The 12576-nt window shown below is 36.3% G+C and overlaps 1 protein-coding gene across 5 annotated transcripts in view; it reads left to right on the top strand.

Moving 5' to 3' along the window:
- Positions 1 to 12576, top strand: part of LOC135215601 (alkylglycerol monooxygenase-like) — a 792850-nt gene that overhangs the window by 179713 nt on the left and 600561 nt on the right. The window lies entirely within an intron of this gene.

Here is a 12576-nt window from a genome sequence, read left to right as displayed (position 1 = left end):
GGCATTCCTTTGGTTGTTCGCCTTGACAGAGGTGAAAATAATAGGTCCTCTATCGTATCATTAACCTGATTCTTAATGTATCGTCTCCCTTTTTTGAGGAGGTCACTTTCCTTTTGTCTGTTGATAAAGAGTAACATATGACGTTAATCTCTCTCGTGGTTAAAACGCGCAATATACCTTCCTGTGTATCAGTGGGACTTCGTGGTAGTTAGTAGCAGTACAAGACTCGCCCATTTTGATTTGAAATACTCGAGTTTTTATGTGGGTTTCGAAACAGCGAATTAGTTACCTGTTGTTTAGTTGACTAGCAGGCCACAGCAAAGATGAAGAAAGAATTTGAACCAGAAGGTTAGCTTCCTCATGTGTCACTCCCTGTTCGGAGAAAGTTTGTGTTTGTGTAGAGAAATAGAGGAAAAATTGGAAAATCATAATTATGGGTCGATTCACAGTTTGACCCTAAGGTAATTGGCGTAAACCCGTGGTAAATAACTTTGTTCATGCAGATTTAGTTTTATGGACACATGCGAGTATGCATGCACAGATGCTATAGATGTTCTAAAACTTTGATTTTGGAGAGTTAGAGGCCTTCATCATCTTCCCCTCTTTGGGTTTTACCCAATCAGGGACCATCGAAGGTGTCATGCGTAGGCAACTCTAAAACAGGTAATATTAGTGAGGTCGCTGAAATGTATGGAACATTAAAACCAAAGATAATCGATTGAAGTTTTGCGAATGATTTATAGTCTTTCATAGGTTTTCTCCAAATGCAGATCTTTCTCTACGAAAGATTGCATGGTAAATTCATCATCTGAAAATGTGTAACATTTACGTTTTCGTGTGTTTTCTTTGATAAAATAAATCATGTTTAAAGTAGGCCAATCGATTTCTCTTTGTGATTTGATGTGTACAAGGTCACACGCGATAAGACAATTTTAGTCTTTTCGGGTTTACTTTCTTGTGATAGGAATACCGAAATAATTTATTATGGTTATTGGTGTTGTTACTATTACGACTACAATGTTTCTGATGAAAGGGCAAATATCTTTGGGATATTTGGCAAGTTTTACTTCGTTTATTGGAGGGTAAATTGTAAGTCTTAGGAAATACCAAAGTCAGCAGATATTAACATGAATGGGCGGATATTAACTGATGTATTTTTTAACACCAAACTACATCTTTGAGTGCTGTTGTGAGTTAATACTGTATATATTAAATGAGTGAAGCAGTTTATCTGTGAGAGTATGGGAGTGCTATTCGGCCAGATAAGTTTTAGTAACACAATTCAAGAAAATCTGAAGGGTGTTCGTCGAAAGCAGCGTTCGTGGGGAACTTTATAAAAAAAAAAATTATATATCACGGTTGACATGAATATTTCGGAATGTTCCCAAGAAGACACATACACAACGTCCTAAGAAGGTGAAAGGATTTAGTCGGTTCATACATTTCTCTTCCCAAAATAATTAGCTATACATTTACTTTGAAGCACCAAATTTATAAGTTTACTGCTAATTCTTAGGGATTATTTAAATGTAAACCAAAGAAAAGTTAATATTGAATAAGAGACATTGAGCTCTCTCTCTCTCTCTCTCTCCCTCTCTCTCTGGCTCCTGGGTTTACTTGAGGAATTTAAGAGATTGTTGTTTTAAGAGGTTATTTTCCCAGCTGGTAGACGGAAAGCGTCATGCTTGTTTATTTCATGGTATTTTTCGTATTTTCCGTATACTAAATTATTTAACGTACGAATGGATATGAATGTATGTATTTTCTGAAGAAACTCCAGGAAAGGAATATAATCCTCCTCCTGAATTGCTGTTGTTTCTCAACAGATTTTTTTCTTCATGCCCATCTACCTTGTTGTGACACACCATAATTGACTCCACCAGGTACTCTATAGTTGCATTAGGCAAATAAGGGTACTTTTCACACACACACACACACACACACACACATGCATATATTTGTGTGTGTGTGTGTGTGTGTGTGTCTTTGTATTTGTTTTTTTTTGGGGGGGGATAGTTTTTCTCTCATGGTTTTGTGACGTCTGTTTTTGTAAGGCAACACTTCTGCAGTTTCTTATATCTTTCTTAAGCGCATAACAGAAGATCTGAGGAAGAGAAGAAAATCGTGCTATACTGCTCCATTTATTGACCTTTTGGTAAAACATAAAGGAATGGTGTCCAAGACAACATTGATTCTGTAGGGGTTGCAAGTTGGTGGAAATTAAGTCGGCCTAATGGCACCACGGGGCCTTTCCCAGTGTGGTAAGCAGTAGAGTGAATAACGAGTTTGGTTTGGACCTCTGGACCCAAAACAGACGGCTGAGACAAGGTCTACAATGTATCTGCAATAGCGTATAAAGCTGATGTTGTTTTACAAACAAAATAATGATAAGAAATGAAAATTCAAGCGTGAAATTAACGAGGAAATGAGATTAGTGAAGCCAGATCTGGGCGATCATGCCAGAAACTTCACAAAGTTAGCTCTTTTCTTGGCTTCGGTTAATCTCGAAGGTTTGAGAATTTCCTCATGCTGGAGGGAGGAGAGGAGTCCTGCACGTTCAACATAAGCGGCCGTAGCTCGATGCTCACCCCTTTGATAATATCATCAGTTGTTATAGTTGTCCCCTATAAGGGCATTCGAAAAGTGCTACGACGTTGCCTCGTTGCAACGATAGGCTTATAGCTTTTGTTGTGGGGCACCCGTTAAAAACTGAATCGTGGATGCACTCTTCCGCAACAATAACAGGAGGCTCCCAGTATTATGTCAGAACAACCACACTACATACACCGCCATTCATCCTTAATGTTGCATGGATAGATTCCGTTCTTACAGTTTTTATTAGATAAAAGAATTTCATATGAATACAAGATGAACTTTACTTACTTTAACTGCCCGCTTGAATTTACTGCGATAATTAGTCACTGGAAGTAACAACATGGGATATATAGGAATTATACATACAACATGAGATATTTATATAACAACATTGACACAATGAGCAGTTCTAAATGACAGTAATTCATATAAAAATAAGATAAACAATTTAATGACGTTATGATTTCACCAAGCTTGTGATGTTTCAAGTGAATTAGTTACTGAAAGCGGTAAACGCAGGCTTATTAAAAAGGGGCACATACAAATATTTATCACTTTTATGGCAATATAAACACATTAATTTAACAGTTTGAAATAAAGTGGGTTTTATGTAGGCAAGATAAACATCACCAACTTTCATGAGACCTTTGACTTCGCTTCGCTTTCACTAACTTGTGATGTTTGGAGTCAAATCAGTAACGGAATGCAACAAAGTTCTTCAAATTCGAATCAGTTAATCTTGACCTAAGTTTGTTTTTCATCATTTTCATGGATGAAATTGCTTCCTCGCTTCTGCTTGTTGTTCCAAAACAACAGATAGAAAGAACTCGGGGCACATTTTCTGTTCTGGGAAAAACGCTCACAGGGTAATGATCGCCAAACATTAGTTATCTCAGCAGAAACTTGGAAGTGAAGGAAATCCTTCAAATTATAATTTCAGAACTGAATGTGTTTTCAGTTCAATAAGCTCCATTTATAAGTTACTAGACACCTTCAGAATTTTTTTTGTTCAGTAAGTGAAAATGATTTTATAAATGCAAGTATGCAGTCATCCTCTTCAACAAACTCACTAAAACGATTATCAAAGGCCTCTTGCAGAGAGAGAGAGAGAGAGAGAGAGAGAGAGAGAGAGAGAGAGAGAGAGAGAGAGGGTGCAAAATTAAGTAAATAAAGTGGGAGGGGAAGTTTCAGAGGCAAGAGTAGAATGATGCAATAGTCACGTGACTGGTGTCTGGTTTTAAGCACGATTCTTGAGTCATGAAGGAGATTCAGAGGTCAGAAGAAATTGACAATGTGTGAGATCTTGTGTAAGTCGATTCCTCAGCTGAACACCAGAGGACCTCTCTCTCTCTCTCTTCTCTCTCTCTCTCTCTCGTCGAATCTCTCGTCCTCTCTCTCTCTCTCTCTCTCTCTCTCCTCTGCGGCCGGGTTTTGTTATTGTTTTAGACTTTTCATGTTCTTCTTTTCATTTTGTACGTTATTTTTGGTAGTTTTCTCTCGGATCTTTCGTTAAGTTTTTAGGAATAATTTTGTTTTAACTTCAGCCCGACGATATTTTCGCATCTTTATACTTTTTTTCTAGCTCCTTTTATTCATTAGTCAACATTGGTAAAAATCTGGTCGGCTTTTGCTCTTCTTTCTTACGAACATCTGAATGGAAATAAACGAACTTAAAGTCTTTAATGAGATTCTCCAATGAAACCTTTTCTCTGGCTTGGAGAAATTGACTTCTGAGACAAAGCCTTTGACGGAACCGACATATCTTTCGGTATCTGCAGCAGTCAGAAGACTTTTCCAGGAACTGCGGTCCTCAGCGATGATGGAGATCCGCCTGTTATTGACTATGTTATTGACATCTATATTTTATGGAGGAGTCTTGGAGATGGGGCTTCATCGTCGCCCAACTTCGTTGTTGTGTATATTTCATTCATTTATTTGAATATTTATTTATTTATCTGTTGGTTTTATTATTGCGTTTAATATATTTAAGGATATCTTTAAATTTGCACCACATTTATGAAAGTTAGGAAAAATAACAGGCCGTTATTATATGCAAAGGAGCCAACAAGACGGATAACTGACGTATGACTCCCACAGTTTCGAATTCCCTTATCAGTAGAAAGAGAGCAACCCGAATTTGTTAAAAGAATGTGGCAGCAGATAAGTTTATACGAGTGTCTCGTTTATAACTGTAAAATCTGACACACACACTACGCAATTGCATGCGTATGGTAAGTTGGTTCATGTTTTTTTTAAGGGTATTTGGGCATAAAAGTCTTTTTTAATATCTCATAAATGTCACCGATCTTCAGTGATACGTTTACTTTATCTTCCACTTTTATTTAATTATTGACTTTTAGAATTAGAATGATGGTAACTGTCAACAGCCAGTTGCCAACTCGTGTAAACACGAGAAACAACAATTGTCATGTGTTCGATTATTTCAAGCCTCGTGCATAATTAAAGTCAACTGTCATTTTGACGTGAAAGGAATACAGAGAGAGAGAGAGAGAGAGAGAGAGAGAGAGAGATGAACAGGGTGTGTTTGGTGCAGGAATGTTTCGAAAGACCTTAAAAGCTGCAAGTGTGCCCTGTAACGACTTGGAGTGACTGTAAAACCTTAGGTACGTGGGTTAATGTGTGTGTTTTGGACTCATTATGAAATCTCGGGTGTTACAGTTGTGCAGCCCACAAACAGAAGTTGTATTTTTCCTTTTTAAAGGCACCAGAGTGACTGGGGAAGAACAATGTGTAAGAAAATGAAGGCGAAGGCTTTGGAGTATTCAATATTTGTTAATAGATAAATTTGAAACGAAAGGTTCTGCTTTTCATACAGTCGTTGGATTTCATGCATGGCTTTAAAAAGAAACGAGTCGGTGTAGGTTCTTTTCCTTTTATAGATATTTTCAGTAATATAAATGCGATTTCTCTGTTTTATTTTCATCAGTGCCGTTTGTGATTTTATGTTAGTTTTCATCTATATTCGTTGTACTTTGGTTTATTTCATAATATTCTTGATTTTACTATGTTTTTCAGTTATGTTTAGATGTTGAAAGATTATTCCAACTTTGAATCCTCTGTAATATTTTTATATGGTTGCTTGGACTTATTGTCTTCACTTCTTACCAATATTAGTATCAGACAGAAAACCCCAGTATCGTTGTAAACACTTTCGTTTGTAGTAACGTGGCATTTGTGTATTAGATGCCTAAAGAGAATATATTGCTGTATACATTTCATGGACTGGCATTATTGATTTTTTTTTTTTTCAAAGTAAAGTTAAGGAAAGGACTGCTTTTTCTTTTCATTCTTGGGACTTACGTTGCCAAGTAATTCATCGATAACAATGGGAGTAATGGAAACAATATTTCCTGTGTCTGAGGGCTTTTGAAAAGTGAAAATGTATATATATTACCAGTTGTGTATTATACTATCAAGTGCGTAAGTTTTGAGGTGTTCATTGATATAGGATTAGTCCATGTATTTAAGGATTCACCGCAATAGCGTTTGTTGCCGACTTGTCAAAATATGAAGTTTTATGCACTTCGAGAAATACAGGAGGTTCTGTGAGTTAGTCCTGTTTTGTTAATGATTAAGTTTTTGGGTATTATATTTCAAGAGGTTTTTGGGATGCTAGAGTAAATATCTAACAATAAGTTTACAGTGAAATACACGACGAATCAATAGATCTAGTAGATTCGTTAAAACGTTCAATTCTCAAACACCTAAGGAACCCAGGAATCCTGAACCAATAATATTATTAAATCGATGTAAGAATGATAATGAGCTTATTGTCTAGTTTGCGTGAAATAACGTGATGGCTGCTTTGGTGCCTGATTTTATGTTTTTGATCGGGATACCTTGTGGTAGAGGATTATAATAATTTTAATTGTGCGTAAATTTAAGGAGAAGCAATGGAATCACATTGGAGTGATGTTCATTACGACAAAATTCGTACGTTCACTAGAATGTGTCCAAAAATGTCCATGCCTGTAAAAATATTTCTGTTGACAAATGAAGAAAATTATATAGAAATTTTTTATTACTTTATTTGATTAGAAACATCATCATTGCTATCACAAGTTTACCGAGGTTTTATGGTCAACCTCTCTTTCCCCTCGCCTCCCACCTAATGTATACTTCATTCAGGGATAGCCATACCGCAAAGATAACTAGAGTCAATGATACATAACAACGAAATAAATTCTCAACTTCAGAAGAAATGAAAATCTCACTTGTTTGGAATGGGCGAGTGAAGGAAGATTTTATAGAGAGAAGAAGTTTGGTGGAGGATGGTGCCATTGGTAGAAGACAGTGGAGAAGGCGCACCAGGCAAGCAACCCCTTAACGTAGGGATAACGGTGAGAAAGAGGCCCTTCATCAGATCCTAAACTGTTCTTGAAGGAATGGTATGAAAAAAAACGAAATTAACTGACATCACTGGAGGCAAAAAAAGATGACTGCTGACTGATAGAATGAAGGCAGTTGCTACAACAGGCGCCGTCCTCGTTTTCCACTTCGTCGCCGAAGGAGCCTAGAACAGCGTGAGTTGATGATTTGAGCAATTGCCTCCAAAACAGTGTGTTTATACACGTAACCAGCATTTGCTAATATCATACACGCTCTGTGTGTGTGTGTGTGTGTGTGTGTGTGTGCACGCGCGCGAAAGAGAGAGAGAGAGAGGCTAAGGCACCCCTACCCCAGGAAATTACTATCAGCTGCTTAACTTTTAGATGTTTACCTGTTATTAGAGGAACAGTTATGTGACCTCATATGTATGGTTGTATCGCCTTCATCCTCTCTTCAAATGGCATTTGCTCTGGAGGATCAGAATTGTTTGTTTTATGATGATTACGTACAACTTAATTAGTTTATGGTAGATGTAATATTCTCTTCTCTCTCTCTCTCTCTCTCTCTCTCTCTCTCTCTTCTCTCTCTCTCTCTCTCTTCTCACACACACACCACACGACAGGTAGATACATTAATGATATTGTTGTCATTTAGAAATACTTAGCATTTTCTTGATGTTGATTAGTTATTCCAGAAATTAATACCATGAAATTACATATATATATATATATATATATATATATATATATATCATATATGTATATATATGTGTGTGTGTATAGCATTATATATATATATATATATATATATATATATAATATATATATATATATATATATACATATATATATATATATATATATATTACACATACAGAGAGAGAGAGAGAGAGAGATAGCTTAATTTTTTCATGAACAGACTTTTTTTTCTTTTTTATTTGCATTCTCTCTTAGCGTAAATAATTCAAAGTTTCAGGTGGTCCTTTGTCTTCACCAGTGGCCTTCTTCCACGAAGTGGATGGAGGAGTGTTTGTGCATGTGTGTATGCGTCGTCATGCTAGGGCAGCCGCTCACGAGAAAGGTAAACACGTACGAAGATACACGCACGCCCAGGATTGATTTCGTTGATGAGAGAGAGAGAGAGAAGATAGGAAGACAGAGAGAGAGATTATATTGAAATATTCACAGTAAACATTTGACGAGCGAACAAAAACTGAATATGTAGTTGGGATGTTTTCGTAATTTTGGGAATGGCCGCTAATATTATTATAACTGCCTACTGTACGTTATATTTATCTATATATGAATGTATGTATATATATTAATATAATTCTATACACACACACACACACACACACGATATATATATATAGAGAGAGAGAGAGAGAGAGAGAGAGAGAGAGAGAGAGAGAGAGATCTTCGTGCAGCCTAGCGAATATGCCAAAAAAAAAAAAAAAAAAAAAAAAAAAAAGAGAACAGTAAATGAATGAATGTGAGATCAAGGAGGCATGACAGCGACAGCAGCAAACCGCCAGAGCTCTGAGCAGGCGACGCCTTCACAAGACTCCTCCTCCCGCTGAGGTCTCTTGCCGAATCATTCAATGTATCATTTCATGAAGCGCGGTTTAATGTCTTTTGATTGAAGTACAAGAAGAAACAGGCGGAAATACCTGAGAAAGAATGAATTAACAGGAGACAAGAAGCACCGGGATGTGATCCACAGAAGTTTGAGCGAGTATTTTTAGAGCGCTTATCGTTACTACTGTTAGCATTGCCTGAGAGAGAGAGAGAGAGAGAGAGAGAGAGAGAGAGAGAGAGAGAGAGAGAGAGCATTGTTTTGAGTGTGTTAGTGTTTAATTACAGTCCTATTAATCGTGGCTTTTATTAAGTTATTAAAATAGCGCCATCATTTCTTCTAACGAAGTTGTCCATATCATTTATGTGTATAAGTATCCTATTGATTATATGTAGTATCAATGCCACGAAGTTCTTAGAGCAAATTCCGCAATTAATGCCACCATTGCTGTTGAGAGAGACAGAGGCAAAAAAAAAGCCTGACACGCTTGGACTTGGAATCATGCAGTGATTATTAATCGCCCTAACCCATCTGAACGCGCAAGAAGTTGCATGCATAATTAGTCGAAGTTTGGCTTTCTAACTCCCACTCCCTTCTCTTGCATTAATAATATTAATTTACATTCCTCCTCCCTTTCTCAAACAGAACGATTTTCAAATTAATGATTTATTTTTAGTGGGTGTCTCTGAATCATTTGGTTTTAATTGATCCGGTTATTTAGTAGTGTCAGCTTTACGTTGCCGGGATGCTGTAAGATATTCATAGCTTGCAGAATGAAGACTATTCTCTCTCTCTCTCTCTCTCTCTCTCTCTCTCTCTCTCTCTCTCTATGGCTGTCTTATTGTGGTGATATTACTTCGGCGCTCGCTCGGATGAAGTTTTGACTGTGAATTTATAAATGTGTATGTATTGCATTGCTACGCAGTCCTTGTAAGATTGGTATAACCTCGCGCAGATTGTGAATTTAGATTGTTCTTAGCCTTCTCAGGTCTTTATCGTAGAATATCTCTGATAATTGTAGGACGGAGCTTACTTAGAGAAAAATGGACCATTATTGAGACAAAATGTGGATCAGTTCAATTTTTTAAAATCTTACTGGAGTTATTTTTAAGGGTACTATTTTATTTCTACGTTTAGAGTTTTTTGAGCTTTGACTTTGAATAACTGACTGTGGTTATGTACGGCAGTGCAAGGCGCTCCCCCCTACCTTTTGCAAAATGAATTCGAGTCAGTCCAGCAAATTAAAAAGAGTAAATTGCTTTACTTTTCCCCCCTTTTCTGCATATACCGAGATGAGTGCTAATAACCCCAGGTCAGAAGATTCCATCGGTCCGATAGAATGTTTTTCACTCTTTAAATTTGAGCGAGCAACTTGGGTAAATTTTCTCCAGGGCTTAATATCCAAAACATATGAGCGTGGAGCTTACGGGATTGCTTTTGCAATTCAAAAATGTTGTGTAATTATTATTATCATCATTATATGAAGCACGATAAAAAATATATACCAAACCCGGATTATGTTACTCCATAGAGTATTCTCCATATAGGTCTGCAAACGATATTGAAAAATAGATTTTGTTTTAAGTTAGTGTGGAAAAGTAATACATTTTTTAGTCATAATTGTTAGTTGAAAGAGTAATGTTGTGCTTTCCCTTGCGTTGCCATATAGCTATAAATTTAATTTTTAATTCAATTTCATAATACTCTCTTTACAGAAACTTGTAATAAACAATTAATATCCTAATACGGCATAATTTGGCAAACTCGCAGCTTGTGCCTTCCGCCCCGTAGCTGTACCCACTTTTCTGCCTTTTCCTCTACCTCCATTCCCGCGCTCCTTTTCCAGTCTTGCTCTCCAGCCTTTTGATCCTTGTACTTCTCTGTTCGTTAGACATCTCTCGCTGTCCAACCGCTCTAATTATCTTTTTTCACTGTCGTAAGCGCTGAGTGGACTCTTGTACTCCAGTGCTTGGTTTGACAATCGAATTTCATATAAACATATTTATTGTTGATGAGCAGAAGCGTTTGCGTCAACAACCGTGATATAGTAATTTAGTTTTTATATAGTACTGTTATTTTACATATATGTATACAAATACATAAACACGCAATGCTGTTATTTTTCATATATATAAACGTAGATTTTTTTTTTATACATGACTGTATTCAAAGTATAATTCAGTATACTTGAGAGAGAGAGAGAGAGAGAGAGAGAGAGAGAGAGAGAGAGAGAGAGAGAGAGAGAGAGAGAGAGAGTGTGTGTGGTGTGTGTGTTTCGCAGTGATCATCCATTATCTTGTTGCAACAGATAAATAAGAATTGGATAAGAGGGAGGCGAATAATGAAAGCCGTTGAACAAGGGATGATTACTAGAATATAGACAATGAAGGTGGAGCATTAAAACGAAGGCTGATGACAACGTATGGAGAAAAGCACTTGCCTCGTTAGGTGTGTCGTGACAGCTCGACCAAGGTAAAAGAATGAATGGCTGTGAACATAGTCGTATAAGGGTCGATGAATGCGACACCATGAAATTAGTCATGAGTGGAAATTTGGGCCACTGCTGATGGTAAACGAAAACTCCCTATTTTGGGATGTGCACGGTTATGATGGAGAGAGAGAGAGAGAGAGAGAGAGAGAGAGAGAGAGAGAGAGTACAGTACATTTGAGTACATTTCAGACTGTGCGGTGAGGACTTTTTTTTCCTTAATTAATTCGCAGTATATTAATCTGATATCATGAATTATTCCGCTTCCACTCAAGATCATCAATCAGACGCAGATAGAAATCATGATACTTATATCGAATAAAGAATATACCGTCATAGTAGAACAAATAATAAGTAAAAATAAATGATATTGCCAACAGGAAAAAATGCAATAAATTAGTGTTAGGGAAAACAAAGGCTGTAACTTTTTTTGTTCTAACATTACAAAATGTCAAACTAATCCCTTGAGAGATAGAATGGTGTATAATTAGAACAGCATTTGGCTAATATATATATATATATATATATATATATATATATATATATATATATATAAATAAGTCATATCACTTTTCCGTGATTCATATACATATATCGAGCTACAATGTCCTTTAATATCGTTGGTAGTGTAGTAGGTAAAAGCTTCACTGACGTTCCTGGATTTGAAAGGATCCTGGGTTCGCGTCCCGATCCAGGCAGTCTATTATCGAGAAAAAAATTCCCCTTCGGTTAAGCATATATGAAATATATTAATTCCGAGGTAGAGCGAATTAGATATTAAAGGACATTGTAGCTCGATATATATATATATATATATACTATATATATATATATATATATATATATATATATATATCAAATGTGTGTAATTATATATATTAGTGAGAGACATATTGGCATTGAATGGCTATCTAGGGTTTGCTGGATATATCTGGATAAGGGGAAAGTTCCTAAATACTGGTAAGAGGAATAATTATTGTTCCTTTGCGTGAAAGGAATGGCGATACTGGTGACTGAAATAATTATAGGCATGAGCCATTACTTCTTGTACCGGGAAACGATAGATGGGCAAGTCTTTGATAAGGAAATAAAACAGATTATGAAAGTTGATTTGGGAAGAGCAGTGGAAGTTTCGACGGAGACGCAAGTCTATGGATCAAGTATTTCTTATGAAGCACTTGACTGAGAATTTGAGAATTTTGAGAGTAAAGGTGAAAAACACGAGTACTATAGTGAACGTGAACTTCGAAAACGTTATGTTTTTGTTGGTAGAAGTGCAGTGTGAATGTTGTTGAGGGTTTATGTTATAGTTGGTAATTTGCCGAAAGAAAGTTTTCTTATAACGTGGTAAAGCTTGTGTTAGAGTGCACTAACTGGAGAGTGATTGTTTAGGTGTAAAAATGGTGTCATATCTCTGTAAAAGTGTTTGATATAGACTAGAGGGTAGATGTAACAACATTGTCATGAGAAAATGGGTCATGGATATACATATATATATATATATATATATATATATATATATATATATATATATATATATATATATATATATCTCGTTCTGGAAGCGA

Source organism: Macrobrachium nipponense, chromosome 5 (assembly GCF_015104395.2).
Source record: "Macrobrachium nipponense isolate FS-2020 chromosome 5, ASM1510439v2, whole genome shotgun sequence".
Classification (NCBI taxonomy): Eukaryota; Metazoa; Arthropoda; class Malacostraca; order Decapoda; family Palaemonidae; genus Macrobrachium; species Macrobrachium nipponense.
Note: the sequence above shows the minus strand (reverse complement) of the source record. Positions and strands in the feature narration are given on the sequence as shown.